The sequence below is a fragment of the Peromyscus maniculatus genome, chromosome 5 (assembly GCF_049852395.1).
Source record: "Peromyscus maniculatus bairdii isolate BWxNUB_F1_BW_parent chromosome 5, HU_Pman_BW_mat_3.1, whole genome shotgun sequence".
Classification (NCBI taxonomy): Eukaryota; Metazoa; Chordata; class Mammalia; order Rodentia; family Cricetidae; genus Peromyscus; species Peromyscus maniculatus.
The window spans coordinates 111,482,200-111,492,711 of record NC_134856.1 but is presented as its reverse complement, the minus strand read 5'-3'; the positions used below and the strand labels follow the sequence as shown (position 1 = coordinate 111,492,711).

At 41.9% G+C, this 10,512-nt stretch overlaps 1 long non-coding RNA gene across 2 annotated transcripts; it reads left to right on the top strand.

The window, feature by feature from the left end:
- The first annotated feature begins 1,888 nt into the window (after nucleotides 1-1,888).
- LOC121829793 (uncharacterized) lies at nucleotides 1,889-10,113 on the top strand. 2 transcript variants are annotated; one of them, XR_013051536.1, is made up of 4 exons: nucleotides 1,889-2,016; nucleotides 3,146-3,341; nucleotides 3,775-3,889; nucleotides 9,995-10,113. It is a non-coding gene; the product is annotated as an uncharacterized LOC121829793 (long non-coding RNA). The 2 variants fall into 2 exon arrangements; XR_013051535.1 differs by lacking the exon at nucleotides 9,995-10,113 and having other exon boundaries at nucleotides 3,775-6,375.
- Nucleotides 10,114-10,512: the final 399 nt, after the last annotated feature.

Below are 10,512 nucleotides of genomic sequence, written 5' to 3'. Positions count from 1 at the left end.
AGTTAAATAGATTCAAAAGTAGCCATAAGAAGAATAAAGAGAGCTGGCTTCCTGGGTAACTGAACCAAGTGTTAGGAAAAGAAAGAGAAAAGATGCCCAGTCATTCCACCAGAACCTTGGAAGAGAGGAAAGGAGGGATGAGGTGGTATATCCAGAAAGCAAAAAAGGAGGAAGAAGAGAAAGCAAATACATTGAAAGAGATTTTTAAAAAAACCTTTTTAAAAAAAAGCTTTGCTTTTTAACCTTCCATTTTAAACATCGTTTGTTGATATGGGGCATAATGGTTACACCTGAGATTCCAGGACTCTGGGAGGCTGAGGCAGGAAGGTTGAGGATTTGTGGTCAGTCTGGGAATGGAGAACCCTGCCTCAAAACAAATAACAAATGCATGAATAAATGATAGTTAATTATATTACATTAGGAGCAAATCCTGTGAAGTACAACCTAAAGATACGTATGTAATGCATAAGAATACAGACAGTATACACAAAGAGAGCCACAAGTCTTAGCTTAAACCCTAGCCCCAAATGTGTTTAAGGTCTATTAATCTAGTTAAAAGTGGACACGGGGTACATGTGAGAGCTGTAGTGAGGCTAGAGACAGCGCTCTGTGCTCACACACAGTAGCAGTTCTGGGAAAAGAGCATAAGCATTCACACTAAGAAAATAATGGATTACAAATAGTTCCTCGTGGAGACAGATCAGGGTTTGCTGCCAGGAGAATTACAAAAGCAACTTTTTGTTTTCGGAACTCTGGTTTCCAGAATTGCAAACTGGGAATCACAAACCTGAATCAGGCCACTGATATCAGCCAGGGCCAGCTGCTGCACCTGAGGCATTAGCAAACAAAACAGACTCTCAGGCAAACATCACTAGAAGCTGACAAATAATGATATTTTTAAAGACTTCAGTTAACCTGGGAAATATCACAATTCTAAATCTATGTGCTCTTATTCAGATAGCCTCCAGCCACTCAGACACCCTTGATAGTATGATGGGAAAATCTGGTACACAGAGCGAACAATTTTCAGAGCGTCCTGTCTCATCTGCCTGGTGTTTCGGAGCGTCTTGTCTTCCCAGCCACATTATGATAATGGGCGATGAGTGGGCAGTGGAGTGGAGCGTTAAATGAAAGGCTATGGACCAGGCTCTTCCATGATTACCTCCTCTGAGTCATCTGATGGAAGTAAGTGGGGAATGCTATCTGTTTGCAACAAGAGGCGAAGCAAGGTGCCCAGAGTCAGACTGCTGGCTTAGTCACTGTTCTATTGCTGGGAAGAGGCACCCATGACCAAGGCAGCTCTTAGAGAGCATTTAATTGAGGCTGGCTTACAGTTTCAGAGGTTTAGTCCATTACTGTGGTGGGAAGCGCAGTGGCACACAGGCAAAAATGGTGCTGGAGAAGTAGCTGAGAGCTACATCCCAACCCACTGATCAAGAGAGAGACTCTGGGTTCAGCATGGGCTCTTGAAACCCCAAAGCCCACCCCCCAGTGACACACTTCCTCCAACAAGGCCACACCTCCTCAGTCCTTTCAAATAGTGCCACTCCTTGGCAACCAAGCATTCAAACCTATGAACCTACAGGAGCCTTTCTCACTGAAATCGCTGTGACTGCTAAGTACGGGAGCTCAGACTCCAATTCAGTCCGAGCCTAGAGATCCAAGATCCTTTCAATGTGTTGTAGGTGGACAGCTGTACCACATCCCTCTCCACAGGGCTTCAGGGAGCAATGAAGAAGATTGAATCAGCCAGCCTGGGGGTGGGGCAGGGTAAAGCAGTGTTTTCTGGACCGGGCTGGACCACTACACCCGTGAACTCATTACAGTTGTGTTTGCCCAAGAGCAGGCCAGTTGATACTCCGTCATGAAGGAGGGAGGGGCTCCCAAGACCCCTAGCTGAAGAGCTTTTGACAGTTGAGGGCTGCTTGGGGAAAGAGAGCCAGTTATCTTTAGAAGTGTGGTCCTTAGTAGGACAGCAACGCTCCTGTGAATGGTCCCACATCCGCTCATATTCAGGTGCGAATTGAACTCAGTCAGTTAGAAAAAAAAAGAGAGAGACTATGAAATTAGGAGGGCGATGGGAAGTGGATGGGGGTTTAGGTGGAGGAATTGGGGTGGGTATTATTGAATATATTGTATGCATGTATGGAGTTCTCAAGTAATAAAAATATTTTATATGTAATTAAAGGCATTGTCCCTTGATTAAGTGAAGTGTAAATGGCAGCCATTAAACAAGCTCAGCTGTCGCCAGAACGGTTTGTTTACGTTTCCAAGAGACACTTTACACAGTGTCTGTGCATGAGAGACCCTACAAAAGAGTTGATACAAATGTCCTCTTCTTCCATCAGCCCCAAACCTTACCACTTTCTCCTTGACCTTAAGACAGTGAGTGGGTCTCAACCTTCCTAAAGGGTCAAAGGAGACCCTTCAATACAGTTCCTTTTGTTATGGTGACCCCCCCCCAGCCATAAAATTTTTTTTCGTTGCTACTTCATAGCTATAATTTTGCTACAGTTATGAATCGTAATGTAAATATCTGATACACGACCCCAAGGGGTCTCAACCCACAGGTTGAGATTCACTACCTTAACGAGAGAACTCTCAATGTCAAACCTCCTGGCATTTCTCAGGCTTAAATACATATTATCCCTTGGCAGTTCATTTGTTCATGCGTTTGTTGGTTTGTTGGTTTGTTGTGTAGCCCCAAACTTCTTGTGATCCTCCTGAGTGCTAAGGTTAAGTATAGGCATATGCTAACCACACTCAATCTCCTGAGTTCTGTTTGGTTTTGCCTTGTATTTTTAACAATATATAACGTTATTATATTATATTAACAATATATATATTGTTATTATTATAACAATATATATATTGTTATTATTATTATTGTTATTATATATATATACATATATATCTCAGTCATTTGGAGAAGGAGTGAAGTTAGAAGCGTGAATGAAAAGAAATTCTTTTAGCCTACTTGATTTTCTTCTACTCCCATTTACTTATAACCCTCTGTAAAACAGGAAGAGAAAAATAATTATTATACAATTAAAATTGGCCCCAGTAACAGCAGTTGGCACAAAAATAAACAGTCAAAAACTACGATATAGAAACAACAGCAATGCGTTTGTCCTTGTGTTTACAGAACATTGCAGACTCCTAGAGAAGGAAGAGGAAGCAGGGGAATCTTCACCAGGGACATCCCAGAATGCTCTAGACCACGCGGGCTGGGATCTCACAAAGAACCCTGGGGCTAGACGTGCATCCTCACGATCCGCCACAAGAGGGCGGTCATCAAAAGCCAGTAAAAGGTCACCCTGCCCTCCGCAGACACCGGAAGAGTAAGTCCTGCCTAAGGGGGTTGAGACTATTTTTATAATCAGAAGCTGCTGACAGAGTTAGGAAAACATGATCCAAATTAAGATTTTCTTCCAACTATTTTGGTGTTGTTAATCCCATTTTAACAATTAATTCTTAGAGATTCATTAGCAGTAATAATAAATTGTTCTGTCTGCAGGGTAAAACAGAAACCAAATTACTTACTTACATGAAGTCATTTTAGTAATTTGCAATCATTAGGTAGATATTATTTTAGGTATATTTTACCCTAGATGGGGGATAAAGGAGATTCAGACTGCATTTACCTTTTTTAAAAATGTGAATTTAAACTGAATCTAATTATTGAGAAATTAAAAACTTGAATTTAGTTCTACTTGTATTACTATGCAAAAGTCCTTTCCTCACCCCTCTGTTTTTCCATATCTTCCTTGCGAGGTTTTTCATGGAGAATGTACTCCTTGAAATGGCTTCCTCTGACAATCTATCTCAGGACTGAGACCTGGCAATCCAGAACCCTCTGGGCTTCCAAGTGCCAACCAACCCCCCAGTGGTATGTGTGTTCATGCTTTCTGGGATCCATATTTCCGAATTTAGATGCGTTTTCACGTCTGGACATTGGTAACTCTTTTTCTAGTTTTATAGGCAACCTTGATTCAGACCCTCATAACTCTTCTGCAATCCTGTTTCCTTCCCTGTGACATGGGAACAGGAACAGGTCTTACCTCATCAAGGGACTGTGGTTATTTGACATTGCAAAATGTGCGGGCCTGGCATCTGCTCTGTGAATGCTGATGGTAATGATTATTACTGTATTCTCAAATATCTATGGAGCAACTACTATCTGTCTGTGAACAAAAAGCCAATGATCCCTGAAACTGTGGGCTTGCGTTCTAGTAAGGGAGGTGACAATGAACAGCAGACATTCTAAGTAGTCAAGAATGCTTTGAAGTAAGAAGATAAGCACCATGGGAAAGGAAAGTGGAGAAAGATATGGAGGCTTGAGAAGGCCTGGTTTTTTGTTTTGTTTTGTTTTGTTTTTTGTTTTTGTTTTTTCAGGGTACTCATTTAGAAGGTAGGACTTGCATAAGAAAATAGGAGGCATGGGCATACCACGCCACAGCTCTGCTGGGAAGAACATTTCATGTTGAGGGCACAGCCAGGTCATGGGCCAGGTCAGCAGCTGCTCCAACAGGACTGCCTGGCCTGTTCAAGGACATGCAAGGCAGTCCAAGACATTCGGGGTGCAAAAAACACTCCCCAAACCATGTGTGCCACTTGCACGTGCACCCCCAAACAAACCCGGGCATCCCTTCCTGCCTCGCTGTCTGTGGGATTTTCCCTCATTGTTAATGTTAAGTCCATCAAAGGTTGTAACTTGGAAATCACTGTTTTAAGTTTCTCCCTATCTCATGGCTTACAGGTTTTGTTTGGGGCTTGTTTTTTACAGTTCTGGGAGTGGGGCCCAGCCTTGCACATGCTAGGCTCACTCTACCGTTGAGCCACACTTACAGTCCTCTGTTCATTTTCCCATCCGATTATGGTGACCCCAAATTGTAACATGTAGCTGAAGTTTTCTCTGGTCCCACCAGGTCCCTGCAATCCCGTAGCCCGCTTATAAAATAATCACTCAGAAGCTTATATTAATTAGAACTGCTCGGCCATTAGCTCAGGCCTACCACTGACTAGCTCTTACAGTTAAACTAACCCATTTCTGTTAATCTATATGTCGCCACATTTTCTGTGGCTTTATCTGTGTGCATTACATGCTGCTCCATGGACGGCAGACTGGCATCTCCTGACTCTGCTCTTCCTTTTCCCAGAATTCTCCTTATCTACTTATCCCACCTATACTTCCTTCCCGGCTAGTGGCCAATCAGCGTTTTATTTATCAACAAATCAGAACAACACATATTCACAGCACACAGAACATCCCACAGCAGCACCTGGTGTTGCTTGAATGGCTGTTACAAATACAAACACCCCAGCCCTCTCTAGTGTGTAGTTGAAAGTTTTCCCGCCCAGTCCCACAGCCCTGCAGCCACTTATAAAATAATCACTCAGAGGCTTAATATTATTTACAAACTCCATGGCCTATGACAGGCCTCTTGCTAGCTAGTTCTTATATCTTAAATTAACCCATTTCTATTCATCTATGTTTTGCCACGTGTTCCGTAGCTTTACCTGTCTGCTGGTGTGTTGCTCCTTGGGCAGCAGGCTAGTGTCTCTCCAGACTCCATCTTTCTCTTTCCTATCTCTCTCCTTGGATTTCCCACCTGCCTCTAAGCTGCCTTGCCATAGGCTGAAGCAGCTTATTTATTAACCAATGGGAACAACACATATTCACAGTATACAGAAAGACATCCCCCAGCACTAGTGTCTTAAAATTTACCAGTATACCTTTTTTTTTTCTATCTCTGCTGTCATGACAGAGAGACAGATGAAGACCTGGCCCCAACATTTAAAATACTCACTGCCCTTCTTTATAAGTAGCAAAAATTTGTAAAATCATATGAAAACTGAGGAGTTTTTGGTTTTAGTTACCCCAAATTTGTCCTATACTATGTGCTTAATCTGCCAGCCAGAGATCAAAACTTACATCCTCCATCTCCATTCTTATTGACATCATTTCTCATAGGCTGGTGTCTTTATCTCCCTCTCCATTATATCCCAGCTATAATCTAAAAAACACAGAACTGTGCTTGACCTTTGGAAGACGGAGCATCCTTACTCCTGGGAAGATTTGTAATGACCGGCTACAACCTGCCAGATAAGTCTCAACTGCAAAATTGGTCCTCATAGTTACCAACAACTTGAGATTGTCTTAAACTTCTATTACAATCTCCAAAATGCTTAACTCGATAGATGACACACATATACACTCAATCCTTGTTGAATTGATGGAAAAACACATTTGAAGGATAGTAAATCTCATAATGTCAAGTTCTCCCAGTTCTGAAGACCATTGTTGACATTTTTAAAAAACTATATAATATAATTTACATACAATGAGTGTACTCTTCACTGTATACACTGCTGTGGATATCATTCTATATAAATAAAACACTGATGGCCAGTGACCAGGCAAGAAATAGGTTGCCAGGCAGGAAGTAGGTGGGACAAGGAGAGAGGAGAATTCTGGGAAGCAGAAGGCTGAGGAAAGAGACACTGCAGCCACCACCAGGACAAGCAGCATGTGAAGACGCTGGTAAGCCACCAGCCACGTGGCAAGGTATAGATTTATAGAAATGGGTTACTTTAAGATAAAAGAACAGTTAGCAAGAAGCCTGCCACGGCCATACAGTTTATAAGTGATATAAGTGTCTGAGTGATTATTTTATAAGTGGATTGTGGGACTGCGGGGCTTGGGGAACCTGGAGAGAAGCCCTCCAGCAACAATACACATCTGTGAATAGTGACATATACATATGGTCATGTGACTACTGTCCTGACACAGAATAGTTGTCACTAAAAGTGTCCCCATGTCTGATGATAGTCAACTCCTCCTCGGACCCCCAGTGACCCCTTGGATCACTGACTTCCTTTCTGTTCCTAAAGCAGTCTCCTTTTCTAGAGGCCATAATGGAATCATCTGGTATAGGAGTCTGGCTTCTTTCACTTAGCATAATGCAAATGAGAAGTCCATCCTCGTTGCACATATGAATAGTTCCTTCCTTTTGCCAAGTGGCATGCTAAGATGCATGGATAGATTGCCGAGCTTATCCTTTCAACAGCCAGACAACATTTGGAATTTGGGCTGTTTCCAATTTGGGGCAATTATGAATAAAGCTGCTATAATCCTTCATGTCCAGATTTTTGTATGAACATATGCTTCCATTTTCCTTGGCTAAACACGAAGAAGTGCAGTTACTGGATCATGCGGTATGCTGAACATTTTAAGAAAATACCACACACTATTTCCCAGGGAGGACAAGGCGCTTTTCCCTTACCACCAGCAATCCCACCAGTTCCAGCCTTGGCATGTGGTAGTGTCACTTTGTTTTAAGACGTTATTAGTTTTATCAGTTCTAATAAGCTTGCATTGTGGTTTTAGTTTGCATTTGCCCAGTGATATTGTGCTACAAAGAGTGGAACCCAGGGCCTCACTGATGCTAGGTGAGAAGTCTACCATTGAACTATCATGGTGTGGTGGCTCCTGCCTTTAATCACAGCACTCAGAGAGCAGGGGCAGGCAGATCTCTGAGTTCATGGCCAGCCTGGTCTACATAGTAAGCTACAACCCCACCTCTGGACATGTTCTCTGATGAATGTTTGTTCAAATATTTTGCCACTCTTAAATGGATCATTTGCCTTCGTATTCTTACATTTGTATATATATAATTTTCCAAATAATGTGTATATTTATATGAATACATATGCTATATCAAATATGTATTGCTGTAAATATTTTTTCCTATTCCATGGCTTATCCTTTTTTAAAGTCTACACAGAAGAGATCCACACTAGGGTGCACTCCATGAGTTTAAACACAGGCCCAGATTCTAATACATATACAAGACACCTATACAGACAATACAGAAGTCAGGCGCAGTGGTTCACAACTATAATCTTGGCACTCAAGAGGTGGAGGTAGAGGGATTAGGAGTTCAAAATGAGCCCATCTACATAGTGAGTTGCGACCAGCTTGGGCTATATTAGACCCTATCTCAGAAGAAGGAAGAGGAGGAGGAAGAGGAGGCAGAAAGACCCACCATGGACTGGAGATTCACTAATGACTGTGGTCACTAATGACTGTGGTCATGCTTCCCTTTATTATCCTTTCTCCTCACCCCATCTCTGTCAACCTTTTCTTTTATGCTATAGTTTTCCATAACACATACACTCTCTAAATAAATAAATAGACTGCTGAGATAGCTCAGGCAGAAAAGTGCTTGCCAGGATGTGTGGGTGTGGGGTTCTTTGGCAGGGATTATGATTTAGCCTGCCACTGTAGCAAAATCAATTTTGATCACGACTGAGGAATATAACTTTGGTCCCATGCTTGCTTTAGAACTATGGTTGGGATTTGGAGATGCGACTGAGACGTGGTGCATGTCCTACAAGGAGCCACCACGAGCAAAGGCCTAGGGGTACTCTGAGGATACGGAGAGGGTAAGAGTGTCTATACTGGCCCGTTAAAGCCTATGTCATGTTCTGTTAGAGTGAGAGACCAGGCTGGCAGCATAATTAAAGAACCAAATAACAGAGGCCTTTGAGCTTTGGAATTTTGGTTATGCTAGAGAGACAACGATATTGTTTCTGGGACAGGAAATGGCATATTGAGGCCATGTTGTAGGAGGATCAATCTGTGGCTACCTTGGGGTGGCTGCCATTTTTCTAGGTAAGAAAGGATGCAGCACTCTGAGCTTTTGATGCTCCTCCCTCCACCCCAGGCTTCCTGCATGCTGGGCAAGCATTATGCCCGCTGAGTTCCACCCCAAGTCCCTGCTGGTTTCTTTGGTGAGTGTCTGTGGTTTAAACCTTTGGTATTATTGACTCAACCTTGAACATTTAAATACTTTAAAGTGCTGCTGCTTACCTGTCTAAGGCATTTCAGTAAGTAAGTTAATAAAGAAAATAAGAGGACTTGTATTTCTGCGTGTATTTGCTCAAGCTGCTTACAGCACGTTCGCATCCTGTGTGTGTCTTCGCCATCCATCACAAATGAGACATAAACACAGACCAGGATCCCTTGACATGAAAACACCTTGTCTGCAGCTTTAGTTTATGAATGTGCCAGAAAGTAATAAACTCTGGTTCTTCAAAAAATATTCTCTGTTTTAGATAGTGTTCCCACTGTTAGCTGAGGGTACTGAAGTGTTACCGTGAATGTCTCATGAATTTCCTTGCCCTCACTTCAAGGGACCCCTAGAGGATTGGGCAATTTTCTCCTTAAAAGCAGGATAAAAAGATGAGGCCAACTGGTGAGTATAAGGGGGAGCTTGAACTCCACAAAATATACTGCATTTATATTGCAATCCTGTTTACATTCAGATCTACCAAACGTTGAAATATCTTGATTAATGCACACTTCCTAGGAGAAGATGTCAGTCTGTCTAACACGTCCACGGTCATTATCTGTGTCTGGCATCATGCAGCATCTGCTAAGCCCCGCTGGAGCTGTGGGAGATGCTAGAGAAGTTATGAGCATCTTTAGAGTTTATATCTTAGAGGGGGAAATCATATCACATTAATATTGAAATATATATTGCCATAAATTGTATCACCACATAAAAAGATTGCTGCTGGAAGTAATGCAAACTGAACTCTAAATTCATAAAAATTAAAACAACATCTTGCCTATCAGAATGTGCAAGGAAAATCAATGGCCACCATTGCTTGCTTTAGAAGAGTTAGAAAAGCAAAATATGCAGCTGTTATCTCTGACTTGCTAGTCAGAGTTCACAAGCTCTGCCATTTAACCAGTCTTCGAAATGCCCTGAGTTTATATTTTCAGTCTGGTCAGGGACCACTTCTTCTTTCCTGCAACCAGGTCCCCGCAAACAGTTCTCAAGGGATGCATTCCACAGACGGGCCTTGAGGCAAAGTGTTCAGTTTTTGCAGTATATACTCTATTATATACATATCAAAATATGTGCTTTATTTTTTTATATTTTTTATTTAATTTAATTAATTAATTTATTTTTTGTCCTTAAAGGAACTTTGGTTTGGCTGGATACCTGAACATTTGATTTTTTTTCTCCATCATGCCATTGACAATAGCTGGAAGATCTCCCGCGCATCCTTGATTTTTAAACATTAAATATTTCAGGCTCATTCCAGGCCATTTCCTTTTCTGGTCCTTGACTCTTTCTTGAAATGACCCCTTTTAGTTCAGCCAAATGTAAACAAAACCGAATGTTCGCTCTGCTCTCACAAGAGCTGTGTTTAGACTACAATTTGCTCTGGGCCAATGCTTTTCAAAGGGAGGTTTGGATCCCCCAGGAATCCTTGAAGGTGAAAGATACCAGGGACAGGAAGTCAGGATTTAAAAACACAAATTTGTTCAATAGAGCTTATGGTAGAAGGGGGAAAAAAAATCACACTTCCATGCAAGCAAAATGCATCTAAGCACAGTGGGCTACTTATGGAATTCAAAAATACCAAATTACCCTATGACTCACTGAACTGGCCACCTTATTTCAAAGTGGACTTTATTGTATGATTCCATTTATC